The sequence below is a fragment of the Pleurodeles waltl genome, chromosome 2_2 (assembly GCF_031143425.1).
Source record: "Pleurodeles waltl isolate 20211129_DDA chromosome 2_2, aPleWal1.hap1.20221129, whole genome shotgun sequence".
In the NCBI taxonomy this organism is placed as follows: Eukaryota; Metazoa; Chordata; class Amphibia; order Caudata; family Salamandridae; genus Pleurodeles; species Pleurodeles waltl.
In genome coordinates, this window is record NC_090439.1 from 1,006,539,824 (window position 1) to 1,006,566,444 (window position 26,621).

Sequence of the window (26,621 nt, forward strand, 5' to 3'; positions counted from 1 at the left end):
TTGCAGCCTTTGCCATCCCATCTCAGTGCCTTTAGAAATGCTTTCACATTGCCTGTGTATTCCTTGGAAAGTTCAATCTATTCTCTGTCCCAGTGTCATCATTCCCTAGCCCCATGACAGTGTGTGTTCGTTTGTCCCCTGACCCAGTGTTAGTGTCTTTCTGGCGCAGGTCCACTCTATTCCCTGGCCCAGTGTGTGTGTCTTCATGTCACCGTTGGGTTCCCCCCTTGCAGCAGTGTCTGTCCAATCGCAGTGACCCTTACAGAGTTCAATGTGGTTGCCTCTGATTGCTCATTTCTTACAGTGCATGTCAAGTAAGCTTATTAGACAATGTAAGTAATATGATCCTGGGGGATTGTGCCAGTTTCTTCACTAAAGGTGGGGCATCAGTAACATGCCAGCTTGTTCCACAGCAGCATGTGGTGGAGGTACACCGTGCAGGACTGTTTACCACAGGTTTATGTGATTTATTTCTTAATCTCTGTGCCCAGAAACCGATGCAACTATTACTATCTTCCTGTATGCATCCGACATTTGCAGCACAGTAGAATTTGTTTGTGGATTCACTGTGGCTTTACTGGAGGTGTTCGCTGACTGAACTCTAGCTCCCTGCGGTTTAAAGTTCTTCCTTATAAAGTCTAGTAACGCCACTTGTGTCCTTGCTACTTTTGTGGCGACAGAAGCGTCCTTTAGAAATCAGCAACGCATGTGTAACAAGTTTAAAATCCGGGGCATATACACTGTTTAACAACCTTGTTGGCAGCAAGCCGCCCAATTGACTCCTCCGGGCAGTGCTTAATTTGTAAATAAAAAGGGACCGGTGCCCTTAAACACGAGGCTCCTGCAATTAAATGTTTGAACACGGAATACTGAGGCGGCGTAATCCTGAAGCCATCTCGGGCCTCTTTAATCCATTTACAGCCACTCCATGCAACTTCAGCTCACTCTTGGATCTTTCTACTTTCTCCCTTTGTGGCGCTTTTTCGTTTTTCCCTTCCTCCGTCTTTCCCATATGTGTCTTGTGCTCGTAGCAAATGCTTGAGGCAGAAGAATTAGCTCCGCCCTCAATAATCAGTGCCGGTGCTCAGCACCGGAAACAACAAACACAAATTAAGCACTGCCTCCGGGGGAACTTGGTGAACCGTATTTGTTTGCGGAAAACATTTTTACACGATGGTCAGGTGATTAAGGAACACAGTTTTGTGCAGCTGTTGTTTTTGAGGAAGTACCTCTTCAAGAGATTTTCACAGTTTCAGGAAGTGGACTAATGTAAGGGGGTTACCACTGATCTCAGCCACAGTTTTGTGGTCAATTCTGAAGCAGCACGCATTCGTTTTCTTACACAAAGTTGTATAATGATGTTTTTCAAACTGCATAACACGTGTGTCAAGTAGTAATTACGTTTTTATGTGGTGCTTGTCACCCATTAAAGGCCATCGAACTTTAATAAATTAGTGATCACCTACAGCACTGCTGTTCACCACCCGGATTCTTAAAGCACCTCTCTAACCATAGATGATACACTGTGAATGCCAGGGACACCCTGTTTCTCAATTCAGAAAATGTATCCGTACAGATTATTAAATAGATACATTTATAATGTCTCACTCAGAACCCGTCCTATCTTCAACACTGGAAAAGCCAGATGAAAGTAACAATATAGGATCCATAATTGCATGCTTCCAAACTCACTGGCAAACAAACACAATGCCCAGACGTGGGTCCCGGGCACACTGCGCCACTGGATTCAAGCTAGCCTGGCTGATGAAGGGTGATACCTTGAAACCGGTCCCAGGATGCTTGTTCCCAGTCCAGGGACGACCTGGCCTGGCAGTTCGGGCTGGACTGTCCCCATGGGAAACAGGGTCAAGACTGATTTGCATATGGCTGGGTACAAACTGGGGTGGCATGGTGAGCAAAGAATTGATGGATTAAACCCAGATCTGTGACTAGGGGTGAATGTTTGGTTCCGCATTCTGTCCATCATTTGTGTTTGTTTGCTCCAAACTCAATGAGGCAGAGCCCCAGTCTTTTAGGAAGGTGGGAACCAAGAAGTGGCTGGCAATCAGTCGCTCAAAAGCAGCCTTCCTGATGCGCAACAATTCTTCCTGTTGTTTAATAATGGCATTTTCCACATCAAAAGCTCAGTCTCACTAACAAGCTACCACTAGACCAGGCCTCGCTAACACTCACTGTTCAATTCTAAAAACTATTTGTTGCAACTGAGAGTCATAGCTCTCATTTAAGTTTAAGAGAAGCCTTCTGTCTCTAAACAGAAAGAAAGGCTGTCAGTTAAGCTTTTGACTTCGGAAACAGGAGACCTCTTTTCTGAATTTCAGCTTTCTAAGCCAGATTTACGGTATCCTTTGGAAAAAATGTCATTGATGTTTGCCTCACTTCCCTTACCTTCCAAAATTGTGAGCACTTGGAAAAAAGTAGAACACAAGTAATATGCACCTAATAACCCAATCCTTTGGTGGACCCTGGAAACCACAGTAAGTAAATCAGTGTGCCAGATGGTTGTACAATACAAGCCTCCCCATGTCCCCTAAATAGTATATTTTTATTTTCAGTGGACCCTTAACCTAGGGTCATTCCCACAAATCATTCAAATTACTTAAGCACTACCCCTACTTGAAAAGAACGTCCATTGTACGGAAAACATACTCTTCTATTTCAAACCTAAATTGAATGAAAGAGTTCATGGAAAACACATTGTAACTCCCCCACTTTAAAACATAGAGGTCCCACGTGGTTTGGCTTCAGATAGTCCTGCAGTGATGAAACATTCAAGATCACATTAACTAAGATTATCTGCTTCGCCTAATGGGCAAACACGATAAAGCACTGCTCTTACTCATGGATCTTGCATTGTATAAAAGCGTGCGGTGCTCAAACACAGTTTACTAGTTGGGGATGGAATTTTGAGGTGATTTTCTGGGATCTGTCCATTGTCATCCACTGCCTAGAGAAGAGTAGTACAAATTTCAGTTTGAGGTCACCATGAATCACTTAACTCCTTGGAAAACATTCTGACCTTTCCACTAGAAAACTGTGACGCAGGCTAGTTTCACAGAACTCTACCTTCCAATACAGGTTTCATGGAAGATAAATTATATAACCGAAGTACATGGCACCATGTACAAGGCTGTGGTGATTTGGATTGCTTGAAAACGTTTTCCAACACGACCAGCTAAAGTAGCAAATGATAGAAAAACAGACAAAAGTTGAAGAATTGTATAGCATCTCTGAAACCTGGCTTGCAGGCAAACTATTCAGCATGATATTGATAAACTTTGAGTATGCAGATTTAGATCATGCATAGTGATGGGCGAGTTACCATGTTTTCCAGCGATATCTCAGTGGCTCCAGGTGACCTTACCTTACACTGAACTTTTGCACGACTCTCCTCTGTATAACACAAACATTATGCATGGTATCAATTCTATAGGAGAATGATGTCATTGCTGGTGACACCCATGTCCACATGTATGGTGGAGCATGATCTTTTTGCATCTCTAGAAAGCATTCTGCAAACTGATTAATAACAATTAGGGACAACGTGATTAAAATGAAGCTGCCAGAATGGGGATTTGGAGGGTTTTAGTCTCAACACTAAATAAAAACATTTGTGCTCCTCAAGACAGAAGTGGTGGATATTCATAACAGTAACATCACAAAAAGGATGGACTGGAAATAGAAAAATCTCTGAAACATATTAGATGGCTTGGGGATCATTTAGCTTAAAAGCCCAAAGGTAAATTTGCAGTTACCAGTGTTAACTTCCTTCTGCTTGAAGACAAATCCCACAGATAGGGTCAGACTACCTGTAATGAATGTGAGTGAAAACTAAAAAGCAAAATGATCATATAAAAAGATGGTGGACTATCACCTTGAAGAGCAGAAGCAAATGTAGATCCATTTTTTGGTGTTGCTCACATTAGCAGTAGTACACAAGAAAAATTTGGGGAAACGAAAACGAACCATTTATTGTTTGATGATAGGTCAGATGATAACTATATCAGCAAATGCAGAGGTGGACTGAAAGGACTTAAAAAGAACACCTGTATGGCAAATGTATATATCTATGTACATGGTATTTGCATAGTGCAAACAGAGGCGAAAAGCAGCAAAGCACTGTACAGAGTGAAAGGCAATGATAAGTTTCAAGTATAAATGGAAGGGTACCAGGTTTCTAAGAGTGGACTGTTACTGCATCATAAATTAGTGTACTTTTAAAGTGATATGCCTCGATTCTTTCCTAAACTAGAGCAGGGCATGGGAAAACCGGATGTGTACAGGGATCTTGTTGCAGATCCAGAGTGCATAGAAGGAGACATTGCAGACCTAACCAGACTACAGATGGGGGGCTCCTAGGAGAGGAATAGGTTTGAGCTTTATATTGTCAATAGAGAAGTCTTTTAAGGATCAGAAGGTTTGTTCTCTTGTGGCTTCGACACTGAGCAGGGTAATTGGGCCAGCAAGGTGGATGTTCCAGAAGAGGGCTATGGAAGTCTTGCATTGAATGGTTGGTATTGTGGAGAAGATTAGGTTGAAGATGTGACCTTTGTAGTGTATTGGTCAGGTGTCATGCCTTATCTTGTTGTGTGTTGATGAGGATTATGAGGATGGCTATTGATTTTTGATTCTTAAGTTCTCTTAAAGGTTGAAGTCATAGAGGATGATGCTGTGGGTTTGTTGGATAAATAAGGTGGTGACGAGGTCTGAGACTTCATCTATGAAGGCTAATTTCTGTCAAGGGGACGGTTGGGGACTGAGTTGTAGAGAGTAGAAAGTGGCATGTCAGAAGCTCCATGGAGTTGAATGTTGGCTTGCATGCATGTGAAGGAAGCCCAAAGGACTTAAGAATGATGGCAAGGCCTCCTCCCTTCTTATTGCAGTGGTCTGCACTTTAGATTTTGTCACCTCAGGCAACAAGGTGCAAGGATGCAGAATGAACTATGTTTCTGTAATTGGAAGTATTCAAGTTTCTGATAGGTGATGTAATGTATCATATGTGGAGTGTTAAATGCTACAAAGTATGCATGGATAGCACACGTTGGCATGTGTTTTTGAAAATTTGCAGTTAGTGGGATGTGTATGGGATGTGTATAGGATGTGTATGTGTTTCAGTATTTCTGTGCAAGTGTTTGTGTGGTTTAGTTCTTGGTATGTTTTTAAGGGTCGGTAGTGTGAGGTGTTGGGTGATACACATTGTAGGAAATCCCCCTTTTCTGAATGGTCACCCTGGACTTTGCTCCTTTTGCTGGACCCTATGTTTTTGCTGGCTGTAAAACTCTGTGCACTGTACCCCTGCTAACCAGTAGTAAAGTGCCTGTGCTCCCCTTTAATATGGCCAAATTGGAATACTCCTAATTTGTATATTTAACTTGCCTATAAGTCCTTAGTTTATGGTACAAAAGGTCTCCTGGGCCTGTAGGTTAAATGCCAGTCCTGGAGGTTAAATGCGACAAGTGGACTTCAGCATTGATTATGCCATTCACCACAGTGACAGTGCAAACATGGCTTTGGGTCTACTGTTGTAGCCTTATTGTAGTGTGTAAAAACTGCAAGTTGACCTGTCAAAATAAACTCCTTTGACAGGCCAAAACTTCCCTTTTCAATATTATTGAGCCACCCGCATGTAGGCCTTGTAGCCTAAAAGTAAGTGAGTATATTATTTAAAGGTTGGACATGTAGAAATTTAACGTTAACATGGCTTTATCATGATTATCACCCAGAACCAATTTTGGTTACCATGGCAGGCCTAGCTGTCTATGTAAAAAATCAGAATACAGATTAAAATACTAATACTGTAACTCAGGAATGAGACCAGCTAGAAAAATAATTAAACCACTATTTTTATTTGTTATTAAAAACCCAATTCAATGATGAAGTTTGAGTTTTAATAAATAATAAGGAAAAATAACATTAGAAAGTTACCTTTCCCCTGCCTGAAATTTCAAATTATATTTGCTCTTCAGAATATGCAGAGTGCCGGGTGGGGGCTGTGGGTCCCCTTGTGTCACATCCTGCTTGAGTGTCAGATACTGCTTGACAGGTCTGCTGGGTTCACATATAAAACTTGGGGCACACTTGAAAAGGGGGAGAACAGGATGCCAAGAAAATTCTTGCAGATTGATGAAAGACTCTGCTTTTGTCCTACAAACGTCTGTCTCTGGTTTTATTGTGGAACTAGTGGCTGCCTCAAACTGGATTTTAGTGTTAGATGTGGGAGGCCTTTAGGATTACCGTAGTACACTCCCAGCACACACCCCTTGCCAGAGGTGGCTGGTAATTTTAGAAGGGAGGGAGGCGGGTGGGAAGCACACTCACACTCATTCATTCACACATGCACGCACATCCATTCACAACACTCATCAACATTCAAACATACATGCATGCACCAAACATTTATTTAAAAAACACACACTTCAGCTTGGAGGCCCCCGGAGGGTTGGGACTGCTGCCTTCCCTCACTGGCTAACCTTAGGTCAGCCAGTGAGAGAAGGCAGCAGTCCCATCTTCGTCACAGAGTGGGATGGGGGTCAGTGAGACTGCTGACCCCACCCCACTCTGTGACGAGTTGTCACTGATTAACACTCGCCCTGGGCCTTTCAGTGCTTAAACCTGAAGCGCCTAGGTTGAAGTAAATCGGTGATGCTTCCCCTCGTCACCCAGGAAAAGGGCCTCGAGGCACCTTTGCTGAGCTGAGGTGGTCACGCCCATAGGAGCTGTGACCTCTTCAGGCCAGCAAAGTTCAGCTCAGGCAGTAAGGAGTCTACGCAAATCGCGCATGTCTCACTCCTGGCTGCCTGATCTGAACATGGAGAGTATCTGTCAGGCTGACCTTTCCTCAGTCTGACCGGCACTCTTCTTGAGGGGCAAAAGGTGGAGGGGCGTGGCCCCTCTGCCCTAAAGGAAGGGCCACAGCTGTTCTTAGCCCTCATAGCCCACTTTTAATGTGGCTCAAGTCTTCACCATCTTGAAAATGCCAAAGTGGGTAGGGTTGGCCCTGGGAACTTTTGTCCCATTGGTTATGGTATCCCCGGGAGTCATTCCCACCCACTAGCTTATGCTAGGCTTAAATTTGACACATCAAGGCACCCACTTCAGAATACTACCTAGACCTGTGAAAAATCTGAAGAGGAATGGACCTTCTGTCCCCGACCAGAGAGGAGCCCTGAAAGAATTAATTTCAAGGGTGATAAGGCTGGCCTGTGCAAGCTACAGGTATAGAACAAGGTACAAGAAGCATTTCACTGGAAGTACCCAGCTGACCAGTGGCAACTGGATCTGGACTGTATTTTACTGTTGTCTCCTCCTGACACTGTGTGAATCTCTTAGGTTCCTCCCTTGAGGTCCTGGTGGGGTTTAAAACTGTGGTGGAGTGTGATTATGTCAGAAGGTAAAATTTCTGACCTGGATGAACCTGGTTGGTGAATCCATCCCGTGCTCCATCGCAGTCAGACTCAAATTGCGCCTAAGTCCTGGTCTACTGCAACAATTGACTGTCATTGCCGCTTTGTGCTTCTAGGAGCTATTCCTATATTAACCTTTTAAAAATCACCTCTACAGTTCCCCTTATTGATTTTTTAGCGTTTGGTGTTCTTTTGTATATTACATTTTACTTTATTTTCCTAATTTGATTTGGGATTTTTATTGTTTTGAATTTTTACTTTATTAATGTCAGTGTAATATAATTTGAAACACAATATTTCTTCTGAGATACAACAGAATTAGGTTTCATATAATAACTGTGAATTGCAATCAGGGTTACAGTTGATTGTTTGCTGAAGAGAGCTACCTTACATATTTGGGAATAACTTACTGTGCTTGCTTTCTGTTCAGAGTGACAAGTTGTAATATGAAAATCATTTCAGTCATCATATATTTATAGGCATCAATGTCCGCAAACCATACAACAGTATTTCTGTCCCAGTATACTTCCATTGGTGTTTACAAAATAGTCCATAACCCACACGGGTAACTCCTTGTAGAACAAACAGCGCAGCACAGTTTATAATCCGAGAGGTTGACTCCTTGTAAAAAACATAGGCCAATCTATAGCCTTGCAAGATACTTCTCTGGTTCCAAGACATCCTTCTTTGATATCACAGAGGATCATATTACATGATTGTAACAAGCCCTTGGTCTAACAACTATGTCTCGCAATTGCCTAGCATAGATGCTATTGATCACGAGGAGGCTATACCATATGCATTCAAAATGACCACCACCAACGCAAGTCACTTTAATGTCCTGCAGGCTCATTAGACATGTAGTCCTTACTGTGCTTAATCAGGGGTTTTATGCTGAGGCACAGGCTTTCTATCCAGGCAGCATCTATACCCTAGCACCCCCATCCTCTACTGCTCCTAAAGGCATGCACTTTGGTGAGCCTCAGAGTTGTGCATCATGGGTGTCATGGAGGATCAATACATAAGGGTAAGCGTGTCCTGTGCCACATCTTGACAGGTGGCCATACTGAGACCTTAACCAGGTAGCACTGTAAAGAGGTATTGGACACCTAATGGAAACATTTGCTGGGCTGTGCAGGGGAAAAAGGAGTTTAGGTGTTGTATTTAAAGAATAAAAATACATATATACAAATATACAAATACATATACATACGTCTACAGGTACTGAAATAGAGTGTGTTGTTGGTAGTTGGTTATCAAAGTGAGTCACTTGATTGATGTTACTTGTACTTTTAACCAAAAAAAAACAAAATCTGTAAGTGCTTGATGATAAAATTACCAGTGAGGATTGTAAGTGCGAAACAAAGGTGAGCCGATAAGGGTTAGAGTTAGCTTGAAAGGAAAATTTAGCAGTAGGTCAAAAGTAACGGTAAGTGAAAAGGTTAGTGTTACAGTGTGAGTTAAGGGAGGAGGTAGAGCTATGGTTACATTTATGTTGGAAGTTAGGCGCAGGGTGAAAAGTAGGGTTATGATTAATTTAATGAATTAAGGTTAGTCTGAGTTATTTTCAGAGGTGGGGTTAGTGGAATTAGTCCTGTTGTAAGGATTAGAATCAGAGTAAGAGTTAGCTTTTGCATTACTGTTGGGTTTAACAGTAAAGATGAATAAAGTGATAGAAGAAATTGAGAAATATTCACACAAAATGATTTACAATAATGCGTTTTTAGGTTTCGCCTGCACAGCGCTTGGGCTAGCCTTGCGAAATCTCTTGTAATAAAAAAAAAATATCTTAAAAGTGGCTTACAGTCCTTTCACTACTTACCTCTACTTACCATTTGTTGATTCCAGCGTTGCTCTAATTTACACCCTTCTGATTGGTCAGCACATCATCTGCTTTTACTTTCCAGGCTTCCTGCTCTGTTTGCCTGTCTATGCCGTGGTGTAGAGCTTGGCCCAAGTACAACTTCTGGTCGCTGGCCACTGGCTATGCACTCTGAAGGTACTACTTTATTTTATTTGTCATCAAGCACTCCATTCAAGTGCATCTGCAGGCCATCTTCTCCGCTCCCCGGCGTGTTAACCCACCACCCTCTCCTGTTGTAGTTGTTTTTATTGAACTCCCGCTACTTTTAACCCACCATGTCCTCCTCCCTCCTGCTCTCTGTTCTTTTACCCACCCTCTGCTTCAGCCACCTTCGGCACCCTCACCCAGGTCCCCAAAAGTGGAGTGTTTTACATAAGCACTATTTACATTACACATAGACACTTTAACTTTGTTTGTTTTTCCTATTGCTCACAAGGGATTAATTGATTTGCCCAGGATCACAGGATATGGAGCCGACACCGAAACTCAAACCTGGTTTCCCATTTCCAAAGTCGGGAGCTCTGCCTTCCTCGTGCATTAGCTGTATATATCCACCACCCCTGCATACTCCAGAACGATAGTGGTACAGGCATTGACAAAGACAATAGATCGTGCGTAGGTGAAACCAATTGGCTTTGCTGATGCTTGTTAAAACAAATTAGCATTTTGTCTCGTATACAAACATTATCTGAGCGTGAATTATGTTTTACTATTGTTCCTGCAGACTTTTTTCATAAAGTCTGTAGAATTCCTGCCCAGCTGTACAGATCCATAAAGCAAAAGCATGGAACCTCTTCCAAAATATTTTTTGAGACTTTATTTTTTTTTGCCACTCATGACCTGAGTGACAAAAGCGCTCCATCCCTCAAAGCCCTCTGTTGTAATGAAGGCTCTTTAACTGCAGCTTAGATGGTTCACCGCTTTTTAATGGCGTTAGGGTTCTGGCCTGCAGCTGGTGTTTAGGGGGCCTCAGAAGGGACGGCGTAATGAGCATCTTTCTCCGTAGGCGCTACAAAAATGTAGAACATGTCCCTGAGGCTTAATAGTACTCCTGCTTTGTACTGACCTCAGAAAGACTGAATTGTACTTTTGCTTGGCCGACAACTCAATCATTCCATTTTAAGATGCTCTATTCACATTTTCAATGAGTCTGACGCTTTAATGTCTTGGATAGTAAGTGAAAGGTCTAAATCTCATATTCTAAAAGTAACTTCACCTAAAACATGACATTGTCAGACAAGTAGACACATCTCTCAAAGATGTTCAGTAATCACAGACCTCTTGCGCCTTCGTTGTATTATTTGTCCTGAGCAAAAGTTGAATGGCAATTACCCATAACTTCTGGAAGAAGCTCTAAATCCAGAGGACTCTCCATAGGAGGAATTTGCTCTACTGCGGGGGTATTAGATATGAGGAAATTCAGATGGTGGATTCTCAACCAGATTTAGCGTCGCATCAAGAAATTGGATGATTGCGCTCTAGAACCCCGAATAAAGCTCCTAGTGTGGTTTATTTGAAATACTTCACTAACAATAAAGATGGAAGAAGAGGACTACCACAGTGTGATAACGTGAAGGGTGACACTATTGCAACTTGTAAACATTATCAACCTGTTGCTCTGTGAATTGTGGTGAAGTCTGACATTTAAGAGGGTGGTCCCATTAACATCAATGAAGGATAAACGATTTTAGGAGGGTGATGCTGGTTTTCAAAGAGGTGTTATTTAGAAGTCCGTGGCGCTATCTTGCTTTTTAGGAGGGTGAGTTGACAGGTATTTAAATCGTATTTTTTTTCAAGACCGTATGTCAGTCACCGTGAACCACAGAAAGCGTGTCTCAGCCCTTTCTGAGAAGCAGTGTTTACTTGAAGCCTGCATGGTTCGTGTCATGTGACAGGGTCTCGCAGGGCAGCGTGTGCCAAAGGGCTGAGACCAGCTGATGCGCCGAGGCCGAAGAAGCTGCACAAGTTGGCACAGCCGTCATTGTTCAGAGTTGCCTAAAGTGGCGAGCAGTCGACGCTTCCGTCCTCACCCGGGCTCGGGGAGGCAGCCCTGACGCGGTTCCCCGCTCCTGAGCTCGAGCCCCACTGCTGCAGCCCGAGAGGGGGTGTGTGCTACAGCGAGCGCGTGCTGCGTGCGTGTGCCTGCAGTGATGTCACGGCACTGTACTCGGAGCTTTCCACCGAGGCGAGCGCGTGCTCCGAGCACATGGAGGCTGGCAGAGCAGCTCGCTGCAGGACGGAGGATCTCTTTCTACGGACCGGACCCTCTTCCCATCCGGGGATGGATTGTAGGATTTTCGAAAGAGCGGAGGAGGGCTGCAACTTCGGTAAGTGAAGACGTGCTCGGGGGTCTGGGCTGCTGCCCGTCAAATCTTGCATTTCGGGCACTGGCTTTCAAAGGGCACTTGGGTATCAGAGACATGTTTATTTTGTGTACTTACAAGCACCTGACAGTCGGTACCGTAATTTGATTTTAAACTGTGTGTGTGGGTTAGGGGGTGTTGTTCTATTATATAGAAACATAAATGTATCGTGCCCTCAAGCTGGATCCTCCCTGCCATGGCTGTGACAGTAATGTTTCAAATGAAGGAATCACTGCTGGGGTGACCAGATTATCCAAGTGCTCTAATGCTGACCTGAACACGTGAGTAAATTGTATCTTGTCTGCTTCAGAAAGTCGATAAAGCAGGTATTAAGCCCCTTCCCCCAGCCCCTCAGCCACACTCTCTGCATATTACAGCCATTTTGAGCACATCACTGCTGTACCCTTCTAATGTCAAACCACCTGTATTTACAGCAGTGCGGTTCCACGATGCATGGTGTGCCTTTGTTACATGTATTTTATTTATCTATCTTTAATTATCTGGGTGGGAGTGAATTATACTATATTGCTATATTATGACACGAATTTATTGGTAAATTAGATAGATTCTGCAAACATGGCCATGCACTGTCCGAAAAGGCCAAAGTGAAAGGTCAGTTTTTTCACACAATGTAGATATTTTTTTTTCACACAATATAGATTTTTTTTTTCAAACAATGTAGATATTTTCAAGTTTGTGTGCTCCAGGGCGGTGTTGAGCGTAAGAGTGGCTGTGTCGTAATTTTAGGCCCGAGAGCTGTTGCACAGCCAAAATAAAAGGTGGGAGTAATAGAGGAGCCCACAACTTTTATATTGCCTCGCATGTAAGCATATCTTATTTTTGATCGCTGGTAGTTTTCAGGGTTATGTGTGTTCCTTTGCCTAAGTCTATAATCTCACCTAGAAGCAACAGCTTGGCAAGAAACATAAAATATATATACAATATATAATGTAAAGACTGTACACACTGGCATGTGGCTAATACAATATTGGTGTTATCAATAACTCCAAATAAAATCGCGGTGAAACTCCAGTGCTGTAGCTATGCTAGAAAAACTGCTGTGTATTTATCACAATTATATCTGATCCCTCGCAACTGGGAGCAAAAACGTTATTTAGTGAATGGAAGAGGCCTTTTTTTTAGTGGAGGGAGGGAGCTCTACCCCTTCCAATGAGTCCACTCCCAAATCAGTCAAGTTGTATAAAGTCATTGGCTGTAGATAGTTTCGTCTGAAAAACGAATAATTGTGTGTTCTTTCCCGCAGAGTCAATGAAACAGATTTATTGTCTTTTCTCGTTGTGGTTCACAATTGCAGAGGATCTTTTGAGATAGGTATTGCAAGAGTAACCATAGCATGCCGCCAGGTAATTTATTTTTACCCTAAAATCCCATTGCGAAGCGTGAGGTTGTTCGGGACTCTCCTTGGCTTCTTTAGAAGGCCTTTGGCTTCTTTGATTTTCTTTATGGCATTGATTCTCCTAGCTTTATTTTTATTGCCAGCCACATCCATTTATTGACTGTATCTGTATTTGCTCATATTTTTGTATTTCCTTGGTTGGCACTGAAGGTCCTTACATAAAGGACGTTCAATTCTTACATTAATATCATATGTAGCCAACTTTGTTTGGAAAGAGTTTTGCTTTTACTTTCTTTTCACGTAAAGCAATGTCTCACAGTAAGAAAGGGAAGAAATCACATTTGTTTTGTTAGATTCTGTAGGTATTTTTGAGTTTGTGAGCACAGGAACTATGTCGCTGCCACTTTCAGCTTGAGTGTTGGCCTTTGGCCAGTGGTTTGGCTGTTTTGTATTTATAGGCCCGAGAACTGCATTAGCAGCCAAAAAAGCTTGTTAATTTTTTTTATAAATAAGTATTTACTTAACAGTGGGACTAGTGGAAGAGCATGGCTCGTATAATGGCTCAAATTTAATTATTTCTTATCGGTTAGAAAGCTGCACTGGCCGTGTAAAATGGCAGTTTTCGAGGGGATGTGTGTTTCTCATGAGTTGTGTTTTTTATGTCGTCCAAAATGGCTGCCAAGCTTGAAGGCTGCAGAGTAATAACATATGAAATTTTCTGTACTGTACGAGTTGTAGCACTGTGTAATGTTTGATTTAATATATATATCCTAATTTTGACCTCAACCTGTTTTCTTTACCTTCTCCATTTTACACTTCCACAAGATGAAAATCACTACCTCCTTGTGAATTCTGTATGTATGCTCCCCTCATACCACCTCAACATTGGCAAGCTTAGGATTCATCTCAGTATATTCTGGATATAGCCTTCAATATTTTATTTCGATTTCACTTGTCTATTACATTGCACTTCTCTGTATAATACCCAAGACCATTGTTTATTTTATGAGAACCTCATGCTTAATACTATCTCTTTTCTGTTTTTTATATTTTTCTCGCTACATGACTTGATGTTTATTACCTTGTGTGTGCAGCTTGTGCTGGCAATACAATGTTTCTATGTAAAAGTACTCTGTAGTGCCTGGCGACCCTTGTACTTATACACAGTTACATAAATAAATAGGCATCTATACTACTCAGATGCTGGTTGAATAAATCCACCAGTACTCTTTTGTGTTTTGATTCAGGGCGCACTATTTCGAACGTATTGTTGAGTTCACACCCTCGTTTCTCACAGTGACAGTATATACGCTATATTTTATTTCAAATTAAGAGCATTGAATGGTTTGCCATTTAAAAAAAACGCATTTTGTAAATGTGACTAAATACAACCATTAAACCCAACAGTGTATATATCTTTTTATTTTATCTGAACGTTTTTTTATATTCCTTAAATAGAAACTTTGTATCTGCTGACCAAAGACAATGATTTATTTTTTAATATATTTCTAAGGTGTTATGTAGCGCTTTTAACAGCCCTTTGCACAGCGCAGGCTGCAGATACAGCCACTAGCATTGCCAAATCAACAAATGCAATCAAGGAATTGGGCATTTGGTACAAATTTACTTAAATACATTTAACTCAGAATTCAATGCAGGTAGATAAGAAGTAATAACACTGTGCATTTCTTACAAAACGTGCACGTGCTGCAAAAGAACCAGAATCATATTTAATTTATTTTTGCAAGCATTGAGTAACTCTCAAAGGAAAAAAAAACATTAATTGTAGTTTTCTTAATTGGAAAAAAACAGTGACCTCCAAGTCACCTCAGTAGTGCAGGTTGAAATGTGTAAATTGCACTAGGCCTTTCCCACACCAAGGCAGTTAAAATAAAGGCTAATTCTAACATAGTGGTGTTCTCTGTAGTTAATTTTCCCTTGTGCTGAAATTATTTAAAATATTAATGAGGCATTTCGTGATTTGTTTAATATGCCAGGGTAGATCCAGGAAGCATTTGTGCCTGTGCCAATGGTAAAATGGACTAATGAGTTAAGTGCTAAAATCAGTCTATTTGAGAATTACTTTATGCATGTTACAGGATTTAACATGTGGGGAGTTACATTACGTCTGACAAATCCAACGGTGCGCTACACTTTCGGGCAACTGCACCCGATGATCCTGAGGCCTCCTTTCCAGTTGATCTGGAACCCTCAAGATTAATTTTTCCACTGCGTTTATTTGTAGAGTATAGAGTTTATAGAGTTTTGTAGAGCACGAACGTGTCCGGGCGCAGTCAAGGCAATCAGTTGGCTAACTTTAAGTACTACAGTAATAATAGGGTTGGCAGTAGTGTGCTCAAATTACAACAGTGTGGCAGTGATTGGGACATACGTTTGCAGCAAAAATCCTTAGGGGGGTGGTCTTGGAGGGGAGCGGTTTAGGTGCTAAGCGAGCGCCTACTTTGGAGTTTGTGTGACTATAAGGGGACACGCCCTCTCCTTTTGACCTGGGGCAAGTATCTACCCAGGATTAGGGCCGCCTTTTGGGCATTCCCCCAGAGGTAGGCCTTATACTACTTGTACTTCTGTATAACCTTCACTCCTCCTAGTGGAGTAGTCTTTCTCTTGTCGCAATAATGCATGGCTAATTAGGGATCCTAGGCCCTGAAGAATGCCCCAAGACCTTCCTTGGCTCTTTGTAGCGGGCAGAAACATGTTGGCCAGTAATTATTAGATAGGTGACCCAGTGAGTCGTTGTTCTCACATCGGGGTCCTATCCTCACCAGCAGTCACCACGAATAAAGGTGTACTATTACACAGGTGACTGACTAGGTGTTTTTTTTATATTTTTCCTAGTGTTCCTTAATCCCATATATTTCCAGACAATCTGAAATTTTGCACTCCCTCCCTTTCTTTTAACGGTGAGGTTGAGTCCGCCCAGGTGGCACTGTCCTACCTGGGTGGGGCTAGGTGGTCATATGATGAAGCATGACACTATATAGTGTGTGAGACCACCTAGTCCGTAAAGGAAACTTCCCTTCCCTCTTCCCCCCCACCACGAAATTCCCACAGCATGTTATATAATACTCATAGTCTGAGATTAAGGAGCCTTAGGTAAATCCTTCTTCAATGGCCCGTCTTATAAGTGACCCCCATACTCCTGTGTTTGTGATTTAAATTTTAGGGAGACAGTATGGGGTGGTCCTCTTCCTCTCCCCGACTCTCTTTTTGTGTTTAGGTAGGTGGAGATGTCCTGACCTGAGCTTCAAAAATCTACCCTTTGATGACATGCGCATATGTGGAACATTCAGTTTTGGAATAGTCTCTTTCTGTATTTTCCTACAGTTTCCTGAGGCTCGGAGCGACCAGCCTACAGTGAAGGTCTCAAAGGTCAAGGAGGTTACATGGGAAGAATCTGTTCATCTGTTTTGCTTATCCAGGTGACCGGCCAACCTGGATGGTCACCTAGGGTGGGGAGGGAGAATCTGTTCATCAAAATAGTTTTCACCTCTCTCTCAAAAATGTCAACCAAAGGGTTGGGCAAATTTCAAGTAGAATCAAGTTCCTGATTCTGGAGGCTTCTTCAGAAAAGAATTGAGCATATTTGCTGCTTTTCTTGAATTTTGGACCATCCAGTAGCAGGGAGATGTCACTGCAAAGGGAGCGGTTTCCTCCCAACATGATGAGACTGTGTGTTAGTTACTTATATGTGCTGAAATTTACAGCGTTGTGTGTCAGACAGGCTAGCATTAGCATTCTTCTAGCTTTTATCGGAAGCCACTGGAGAGATACAAGTGAGGGAGTAATGCGATTGAAGTATCTCGTACAAGTTGCCAGTCTTCCTGATGCCTTGAATGTTGCCATGAGCAGAGCCAGGAGATTTTGGTGTCCCCCAGTCTTGTCTGGGTAGTACAGAGGCTTGCACTATGTTTCTGGAATCTGGTAGATGTCAAGGGCTGGCTGTTGAACCAGTGACATCTTCTTTTTCAAACAGGACTGAAAAAGATTATAGCAACCCCTTCCAGTGGTCATAAAGTGCTGAAATAACGACTGGACAACAGGTGCCTCTTAGAATGAGCCCTAGTGGAAGTAAAAAAAAAAATCACAAAGGCAAAAACCTTTTACGAGGAGACCAGAAAATAAGTATGGCTGGGAAGGAGAGCACTGATAGGAAGACAGGAGGATGAGGAATGGAGGAATTTTCTATAGTGAAGAACCCAACAAACTTCAGAAATGTTTATGGTGCACTGATAATTGTTTTCAGCCTTATATACCCTTCATAGAGGAAGCTATGCTAGAATCTTTCCTGACAGCCATATTAAATTGGGAAAGATGTATGGGGAAGGATCTCCACTCTGCATTCTTATTTTGGTCAGTAGAAAATGACTATAGTTCTGGTTCCTGTAGGACTGATGTCGAGGGAGAAGGCAACATGGACAAGCGTGATGAGGATTGCAGGTAAGTCTCCTCTTCAACGGTTGTGCAGTTTAGAAACTGCAAAGTAGCTCCTTCTCTATGCAGCAACTGGGCATGCCAAATCAAGGCTCTAGCATAGACCCAGAGTGCCGCCAATCAAATCATCAAGACCCGCGCAGATGCGAGCAGGAGATGACCAGCGCCACAGGCCTTGACTTAGTCTAATGCAGCATAACAGTAGACATATAAACAGTTTGATCTTCTTGAAGAGACAGAACCAGAAGAGAGCACTGCATTTGGCTGCGTTGATATGGGCTTTCATGTTCAGGTTTCTATCCAGTGAGCATTAAAGCGCTCACCCTACAGTAGGACCCTGCCAATTGAATGACTACAACCATTTGGCCAAATACAGGAGGTAATGTTAGAGGCCTGTATGGAGGGATGGAGGCTGCTTAACTCTGGAGAAATTCAACCCAAGAGGGAAGTTCTTGACATTTGAGGAGGTTAGAGGAACATCTGTGGTCTCCACAGGACAAATTATACAATTTACTTAGTTGCCATGCAGAACTAGAGTGATTTGGACTAGCCTCCCGGGTACACCACAGACTTCACTGATGTTGGAATTGATCTTGGAGGGCGGGAGAGAAAGGGACATGGTGTCCCGCATTTGGAAAGCATCGAAGGTGGATAGGCCACCACTAGTGTTTAAGGCACAACAAGAATGGGACAGAGACCTGCAGACTTCCTTAATGGGTGCAGAATGGGTGAAAGCTTGTGCTCAGGTACAAGAAGTGACTAGTAACTCCAGATTTTAAATTTCATTGTACGTATTTCGGACCCACTAGAATACATAGAATATATCTCAATAGACCCTTGACTTGTCCAAAATGTATTGTGCAAGAGGCCGCATTCCTTCATACGACCTAGACATGCAAAACACTAATGGGCACTGGGAATAGGTAGTGATGCAACTTAAATGGGTGACTCATGTTCGTCTCCAAATATCAGTATGTCACTGTATATTGAGACTAGCCCCAAACCCATACAGGGGAGAATGCAGCACAGATTTGCCAAAGTTGGCCTACTCTTGCGAAATGCTGTATAACAAAGAGAGGGCCTTTAGACCTGTTAGTTATTGCCGTGGTTCCCCCTGTCTTTTTGGCTTTTGACCTGTTTTGATCTTGTGCTGAATTTAGTTTTTGCTGGCTTTCGGATTCTGGGCACTTTACCACTGCTGAACAGTGCTAACGTTCAAGTGCTCCCTGTCTAAACTGTATTGGTGATTGGTTTATCCATGATTGGCATATTTGATTTGCTAGTAAGTCCTTAGTATAGTGCACCATATGCTCCCAGGGCCTGTAAATCAAATGCTACTAGTGAGCCTGCAGCACTCGTTGTGCCACCCACATGAGTAGCCCTGTAAACATGTCTCAGACATGCCACTGCAGTATCGGTCTGTACAGTTTTAACTGCTAGTTCGACCTGGCTAGTACACCCACTTGCCAGGCCCAAACCTCCCCTTTTACTACATGCAAGTCACCCCTGTGGTAGACCCTGGACAGGGTGCAGTGTATGTAAAATATAGGACATGTAATGGTGTGTTTTACATGTCCTAATAGTGAAATACTGCTAATTTCGGATTTTACTATTGCAAGGCCTATCTCTCCCATAGGTTAATATGGGGATTGCCTTGAAATATCTTTTAAGTGTAATTTCCCATTGGGAGCAGATAGAGGTAAGGAGTTTGGGGTCTCTGAACTCACTATTTAAAAATACATCTTTTGGTGAAGTTGATTCTTAAATTGTAAGTTTGAAAATGCCACTTTTAGAAAGTGGACATTTTCTTGCTTAACCATTCTGTGCCTCTGCCTGTTTGTGGAATACACGTCTGGGTCAGGATGCCAGATGGGCCGTTTGTGAATTCACTCTAGGCAATCACACAAAGGGAGCTTAGGTGTGCCCTGCATATCCTGATGGGTCTTCCTGGACTAGAGTGCTGGGAGGAGCTGACACTTGTACCTGAATAGGACTGTGCCTTTCCTCACACAAAGCAGTCCCCAAACCCCTGGAATGTGTCAGAAGCCAGGGCAGGAAAGGCAGGGTCTTGTGCACTACAGAGACTTTCCTTTGAAGTTTGCCTGCTTCAGAAGCAGACATGAGTATAAGTATTGGAACTTCTGAGACCACAACTTTAGAATCCTTCTGCACTGAGGACATTCTGCCAGGAAGAAGAGCTGGATGTTGTAGGAGGGACTGCCACTCTGTCTGTTGCTTTGTTGTCCTGAGCTGCTGCTTGCTGCTCCTTTCCTGGGTGTGAAATGACTGGACTTTGCTTTCTACATCCTACTTTCCAGGTTCGTCAAGGGCTTGGAATGAGCTTGTCGCCTATTAATAAGTCTCATGGTCTTCGAATACTTCACCCATCAGTGCCTGGGCTCTTCTACAGAGAGTCCTGACTTGCCAAGTGGTGCTAACTCCAGTCCCTGGCTGGGCCCTAGGAAGTGGACGCTGGCGACCTGAAGGAGAAAATCCACGCACTGATGCGCTGCAGCAGATAAATCGATGCAGATCTTGTTCCACAGGTGAAGAATCGACGCAGCACCGCTCTTTCAGCTGCAGAATCGACACATTGGCTGTTTCAAGCACAATTCCCTCTACCCAGTGCATCTGGATTTTCCCTGCATCGTCCTTGGGTGACAGTTTCTCATCGACCCACACCGCAGTAAGGAACCGTGGCCGTGTGTCCAGAAATTGACCCATCACCTCTCCTGCCAATAAGAAACTGACGCATCACCTCCAGTGCGCAGTAAGGAACCGACGCATCACCTCCGTTGCGGCCCACATCATCTTTGTTTTTGACGAATCCCAGGTGCTGTGTGTTAAAAGGATATAGCCATTGATTCCTATGGATTACGACTCTTTGAACCTTTAAAAAGTGATATCTTTACTTGTATATGTTGTATTTTTGTCATTTTGGTCTTGTTTTATTCAGGTAAATACTGGCTATTTTCCCAAACTGGTTTGGAGTCCTTTTGTAGTGTTTTCACTGTGTTATTCTGTATGTGTGTGTGTGTGTGTGCGTGTGTGTGTTCAAATACACAAACACATTACCTCTGAGATACGCCTGAGTGCTTGAGTCAACCTACCCAGAGGATGAGCAGGGATTATCTTAGCTATGTGACTCCCTTACCCTGACTATAGTGAAGGTCCCTACTTGGACAGGGTGCAAACCACTGTCAACTAGAGACCCCATTTCTAACCAGGGAACAATATCTTCAAATGGACCAAAGACTTGTTGGAATGGTCACTGACAGAAGAGTTTTGATTAAAAGGGGTTAGGATGGAAAAAAGGATGGAAGAGTATCTAAGGGAGTGGGCGGATATGTTGAACCAAACAGTGGATAACCCTGTGTCAGATGATGAATGACTTAATCCAGGACAAACAAGAGGAGAATGGTTCACTATATAGGTGTAAAAATGTGAATCAGTCTATGAAGTTCAATGGTGTAGCCGTGGTTCGGGAGAGCTAGTTGTGTTGTTTGGAACCATGCTTAAATTGTGAACATTGTCATTTAATACTGTCATGAACTGATTCCTTACCTGGGTGCATGAGCTAGTTGGATTGTCAATATACTCTATTACCGTCCTGTTGGACTACATAATTACAAACGAAGATGTTAAGAAGCTGGGAGGTGCTGATATAGCCCTCATTGGTAACTACTGAGGTGCTTCTTGAGGAGATTAATCTTTAGCTGCTTCAGGACAGATGTAGTTTGCTTCATTCGCAAGAGGATGCCATTTCAGTTCCAGATCCCTGTGGAATAGATTGCAAAAGCTTGGCATTCCTTTGTGATTTCTAATCTGATGATATCATGGATCCTTTTGTTGCAATTTTCTTTTGAGTTCCTGAGTTTTTGGCGAGATAGGTTTGTTTGGTAGTATTTACTGTTTTATAGTTGATGTAGTGTGCCGTTATGATGATGTGGTCATGCAGCAGCAGCTATCAAGGTGTTAGGCGCTTGATAGTTTTTCTTCTGTCCTTGGAGCCAAACAGCAGTGGATCAGACTGCTTTAGTGGTGCAATGTCCCTTAAGCAATGCTCCCGCCATCTAGCTGGGAAATGACCAAGGCTTGGGCAATAGTTCTGAAATACAATTTAGTGAGATAGGGGTTTACAAGATGTAGGTGGGAGGGCATATACTAGAATGTTTTGCTTTGCTACATGGTATATATTTAGAAGAAATCGCTGCTGGTGATGGTTGTGTTGAGAGATTTTGTGCCCCTTCTGTTTTGAGGAGATAATCTACCCATCCTCATGTAACCAACCCTTGACCAGAGCTTCACTTGTTGATGAGCGTAGATTTCATTTTGAGGTAGTCATTTTATATCCAGGCGTGAATAAGAGCTAGGCAGTTTATAAATTGCTGGATAGCTATAGTTCTGGACAATATCACATGGAATTAGATATTGTTTGCATATTGGCGAATCTTGATTCTGTGGTTATCAAGGTGTACTCCTTTCATGAAGAGGATCAAGATGAAGGTAGAGAGGATGAACCCTTGCAAAATACCACAGGTATGGGGTACCTGCTAAGTTCTAGAAGTACCATTAAAGTGCACTGTCTATTAAAGCAATATGTGTTGCTGGATTGTTAATCAGAATTTAATGATCGGATGTTTCAAAGTCACCTAATGTTATCCGGAATCACCTGTAGCCTTGAGTATCATCAGCGATTAGAAGGGCATTGTCCACATCTTGGACATTCTTTGTATCACCAGCTGAAGCAAGGCCAGTAGTTATGCAGCAGTGACCATTTTGTCCTGTGGGTAGATGCTGATCACTTTATTTTTATGTAAAATAGCAATTTTGTGATGGGTTGGCAGTTGGCGAAGTTCTTATAGTTCAGGGCTGCTTTCTTTAGAAGAAGGAGGAACTGTTCTCCTTTTAATGCATCTGGGAAAACACCTACATGAGAAAGGTACTAATTATGTTAATAATGGGGGTGAGTACTTTTACAGAAAAGACTTTAGCAGTGTAGAAATGTGGGATGACATGATAGTATGAGGTGGTCTTTTGGCTGCAGAGGATGCTAATGTGGTCTGTGCTTGAGAGTAGCTTGGAGATGTCCCACTTGGGAGTAGTCAGTCGTGGCATGGGGGAATGACTGTAGTGTGGTTGGTGCTGCAGATATGCACTCTGGTCAGAATTGGTTGATGTTCTCACATTTGTTTGAGCACAGGACCACCTAGCAGATTAATTACTCAGTTTTTATGACTTAAAAAAGGGGTCTGAGTTTATGTAATCTTCACAATGGCTGATTTTTTATAAGTTGGACTACTTGTGGTACTGGCTGTGCATAGAGTAGTCAGTGGATTAGGTTGCCTTTTGATTGATTTGCATTATTTATTTTCTTAATTGTGGATGCTTTATTAGCTGTAGAGTTGTTCCTTAATGTACCATGCTGCTGAGGGCTTTGTTGTTGTTGACCTGTCCTTGAATGGGAAACGTGCAATATAGGTGTCTTTTAAGTTGGTGTTGAGGGAGTCCAGAAGTTTATTAAAATGTATTTGTATCCTAAGAAGGCACTAAAGAGGATGGTGGGCCGAAGAGAAAGGCTCATTGCTCATGCTGTCCGAAGGCTCATTTTGCTGATGCCGGTGTTACTGGGACCACCCAAGTGTTCCTGACCAGAGGCCACCCAAAGAGATGTTATGTAAGCTGCCTGGAGTAAAGGCGAGAATGATGGCAGCAATTTGGGCTTCTTCTTCACTTGCTAATAAAACATCATGATTTACAGAATGAGGGCATGGTCGAGCCTTATGACATGTTCTTTCAGTGATGGAGGCCTGTCCATTGGATGTTATCTGAGTAGTCCAATCCACGATAAAAAGAGGCCATCTCTCTGTGATGTCAGTTCCTTTTAACACCAAATATAAGGAGGCACGTCTAAGTGAAGGATGCATTGAGCTTTATTTCCCTATATTTCACTGTTCCTTTGTCCCCTTGCTTCCCCCCTATTTTTGTCTTTATAGCTGAAACTTTCTACTGGATTCTACATATGTGGCCTGATTCTTTTTCTCCTTCTTGTTCTTAAGGCTGTTCCCTTCATTGATAATCCTAATTATTGATAGTGAGGGTTGCATTTAAGCACTTTACTGATTGTACTGTATATGGTCGCTGCTCACAAGAGGGAGTCATGCCCATCCTAGAGTATATTAATGGTTATCGTACCCTGTACTGTATGCACTTTATTGTCTGGCTTGCCTACATTGCCTTATGAGCTGGATTGAGGTTTTTTGTACACAGCGCTCTGAATTTTTCTACACGTATCGCTTCTTACTGTAATTTTTAGTACCTATCAATGATGTTCTACTCTTGTGTTTATTGTATGTAAAATCTGCAATAAAAATTAAAAAAGGAAAAAAGATAATCCTTATCTTCAATCAAGATTCGTAAGATGTCCAAGGAGGTTTTTTCAATTTTATGGGGTTTTCCTCCTATTTGAGACCATCCTAATGTGACACTTGACACCTTGCACACATGCTATTCTGTGCTGGGTGGCACCATGGCCAATGGGAGGAGTTTGCTTTTCTTCGGGCAATCCAGAAGGGTACGCAACAGACTATACTCCAACCAAAAAGGGCAAGGAAGAGTTGTTTGTAGGAGAACTTTACCATCTCCCTATTGTTTATGATGTGATTCCAAAAAAAACAAGGCTGCTCTTACTCAGGTATTGTGAAGACAACACTATCTAATTCCGTGACCCGGCCAGGGCAACCTAGTTGGTCCTCATCATTGGACCCTTCTCCCAGAGTGGTGATACAACTGGGTGGACTGAACCAGTGATCTGGAGTGGTTGATATTGTAGGGACAGACAGAGTAAAATTGGTTAGGGTGTAACCACACAAAACAATTTTAATAATAGTCACTCTGATAAGATTAAAAACACATCAGTACTACAGTAGTACTATTCCCAGATGATGGAGGGTAATAATAGGCGCTGCATCACTGATCTAGTCTACATGTTAAGACCTATGGTTTGTTGCTCACGTGCGCCAAGTGGCCTTAATTAGGACCAAACTAGACTGAATTAGCCCTAAACAATATATAGGGAGTCCACTCATGATTCATTAGTCGTGTTTTTAACAAACAAGTACATGCACACACTCATGCAGACTTACATCCATGAGAGGATACACTAATTATCTGAAAATGCTGGGTCAAAATAGAGCATTCTTAAAAACATTATTCTTCTCACAGGCGAGGCACAGTGGTGCGAAGCATACATCGTGGTACACTGCAGAACTGCCAACATGATGGTGTTATGCCTGCACACCAACTTGTCTGCGCTGGTCTATGTGTTGCTCCCTGGGTCTTTTGGGGGGAATCAAGTACAGCTATTCATGGACCCCTTGAGCAAGTGCAGTAGGGTGGAGACCACAAGTCTCATTTGCGTTAGATGGTAGCGCCTACTGCACCTGGCCTCGTGGGGCAAGACTTGATCCTCTGAAGGTACCCCTTGCTGCATGATCACTTTATCCCTCACCAAGCACGTGCTCTCACAAGAATGACTTTCATGACTTGTGTGCCAGAATATTGCATGCAGAAGCATTGCTGACATAAATATAGTGTCCTTAATATAGTTTATTAAATATGGTCCCACTGTGTGTAGATTTTCTTTTCTCTTAATAACTCCAATGTGGACTATTTTGGTAAGCGACATTTAGGACATGATATTTATATCAGATGCTATTTCGACAGTGATATTATGGTGCCATGCTCTTGCGTTCCTCTGCTTCAGAATTTAAACCCCCAAAGTCTCAGCACGCTTTGTGCTTTCCAAAACAGTCATCATGATTTCTTTATGCTTTGTTATGTCTTTCATAGGCTGTGCCCTCCTCTTGATGATGTGCGATTGTTCTGGTTCGTCATGGTTCCTGCTGATTTATTGTGCAGTGGTTTATCTTTGTTTATATGATTCTCACAACTGTTATTCTCGGAGTCATGGTTTCATTCTCACTTGTTTCCCATAAGCTCAATCGCATGAGGCTGTGTACTTGGTCTTGTGAGCGAATGGATGAATACATCTAAAAATGTAGTTGCATATCCCAAGCAATGGGGTCTCAGGCTACCCAGCTGTGTCTGCAGGATGCCGGAAGAGAGAGGAATGAGCCCTGCAGTGATTCTGAAGCAAGGGAATTTTGGCATCTTTCGGATGGTCATGAGATTGGACATTTGATGAATGGTTGGGGCAAGCCTACCCCTGAATACAAGGCCTTTTGAAACCAGTGACTTTTTGCCTCTAAGTTTAAAGTTTTTAGAGGAAGATCCCTTTAGATAAGTGAATATTTTGGAGGTGTGGTAGATTTAAAATGTGTCTATGTTTGTAATACCAGGTGTGATAAAAACAAACTTGTACTTTGAAGCATATTAAATAAGTGATTGATAGTCTGCGATCGATTTTTCGACATCATTTTATGTTCATTATTTCTAGGGTACTTTACTTCGCCCTAGGGCATCGCAAGGTGCTGAAGGGGAAACAGGAGAGATGGAAAGGGGAACCAGGAGAGTGAATTGGGAAGGCATCTTGTGGGGGCGTGATTTGAAGAAACGGAGAGGTGGGGGGGGAGCTATGTATTTTTTAATAGATTTTTTTTAGGCTGGAGTGTCATGTTTAGCGCCCACAGGTGACTGAACGCCAGACTCTAGCACCTGCCATGCTCATACTGTGCTCCAATAATCCTAATCTTAATTTGTAGCCTGTCTGACTTTTCCAGTGAATTTCCCTCTACTTTGTTGCTGGTAAGAGCTGGCGTTAGTACTCAGACAGTATATGGAACGTAGTGAGATGCAGGCCACAAATCCTGCCCATTTCACTTCAGAAAAACAGCAAAAAAGCGGTTGCAGGGCCTGGGCTTTATGACTGTTGGTTCATATAGACAATCCTACCTTTTCAACGCAACACAATACACTACAAATTAATTTTAGAAGCGTCGCCAAGGTGGATAGATGGAGAACCTAGCGCCGTTCTCTGCTTCGTGCGGTTTGAGGTTTCGTGGCTGCATCAGTTGTGGTTGTCCCTCAGGCATGTTGCAGAATGGTGCAATAGTGATCAGTGAATGATGTAATCCTATTGCATAATCACTATGTTTATAGCAACAAATGGACATATTATTATACAAAACATTTTAAAACATTTC

The 26,621-nt window shown here is 42.5% G+C and overlaps 1 long non-coding RNA gene across 2 annotated transcripts in view; it reads left to right on the forward strand.

Moving 5' to 3' along the window:
* The first annotated feature begins 11,222 nt into the window (after positions 1-11,222).
* Positions 11,223-26,621, forward strand: part of LOC138282822 (uncharacterized) — a 351,482-nt gene continuing 336,083 nt past the window's right edge. Inside the window, exon 1 of one of the 2 annotated variants that reach the window (XR_011201005.1) lies at positions 11,223-11,612. This is a non-coding gene — a long non-coding RNA (uncharacterized lncRNA). The remainder of the gene's footprint in view (positions 11,613-26,621) is intronic. The other variant, XR_011201004.1, reaches the window with a different exon arrangement.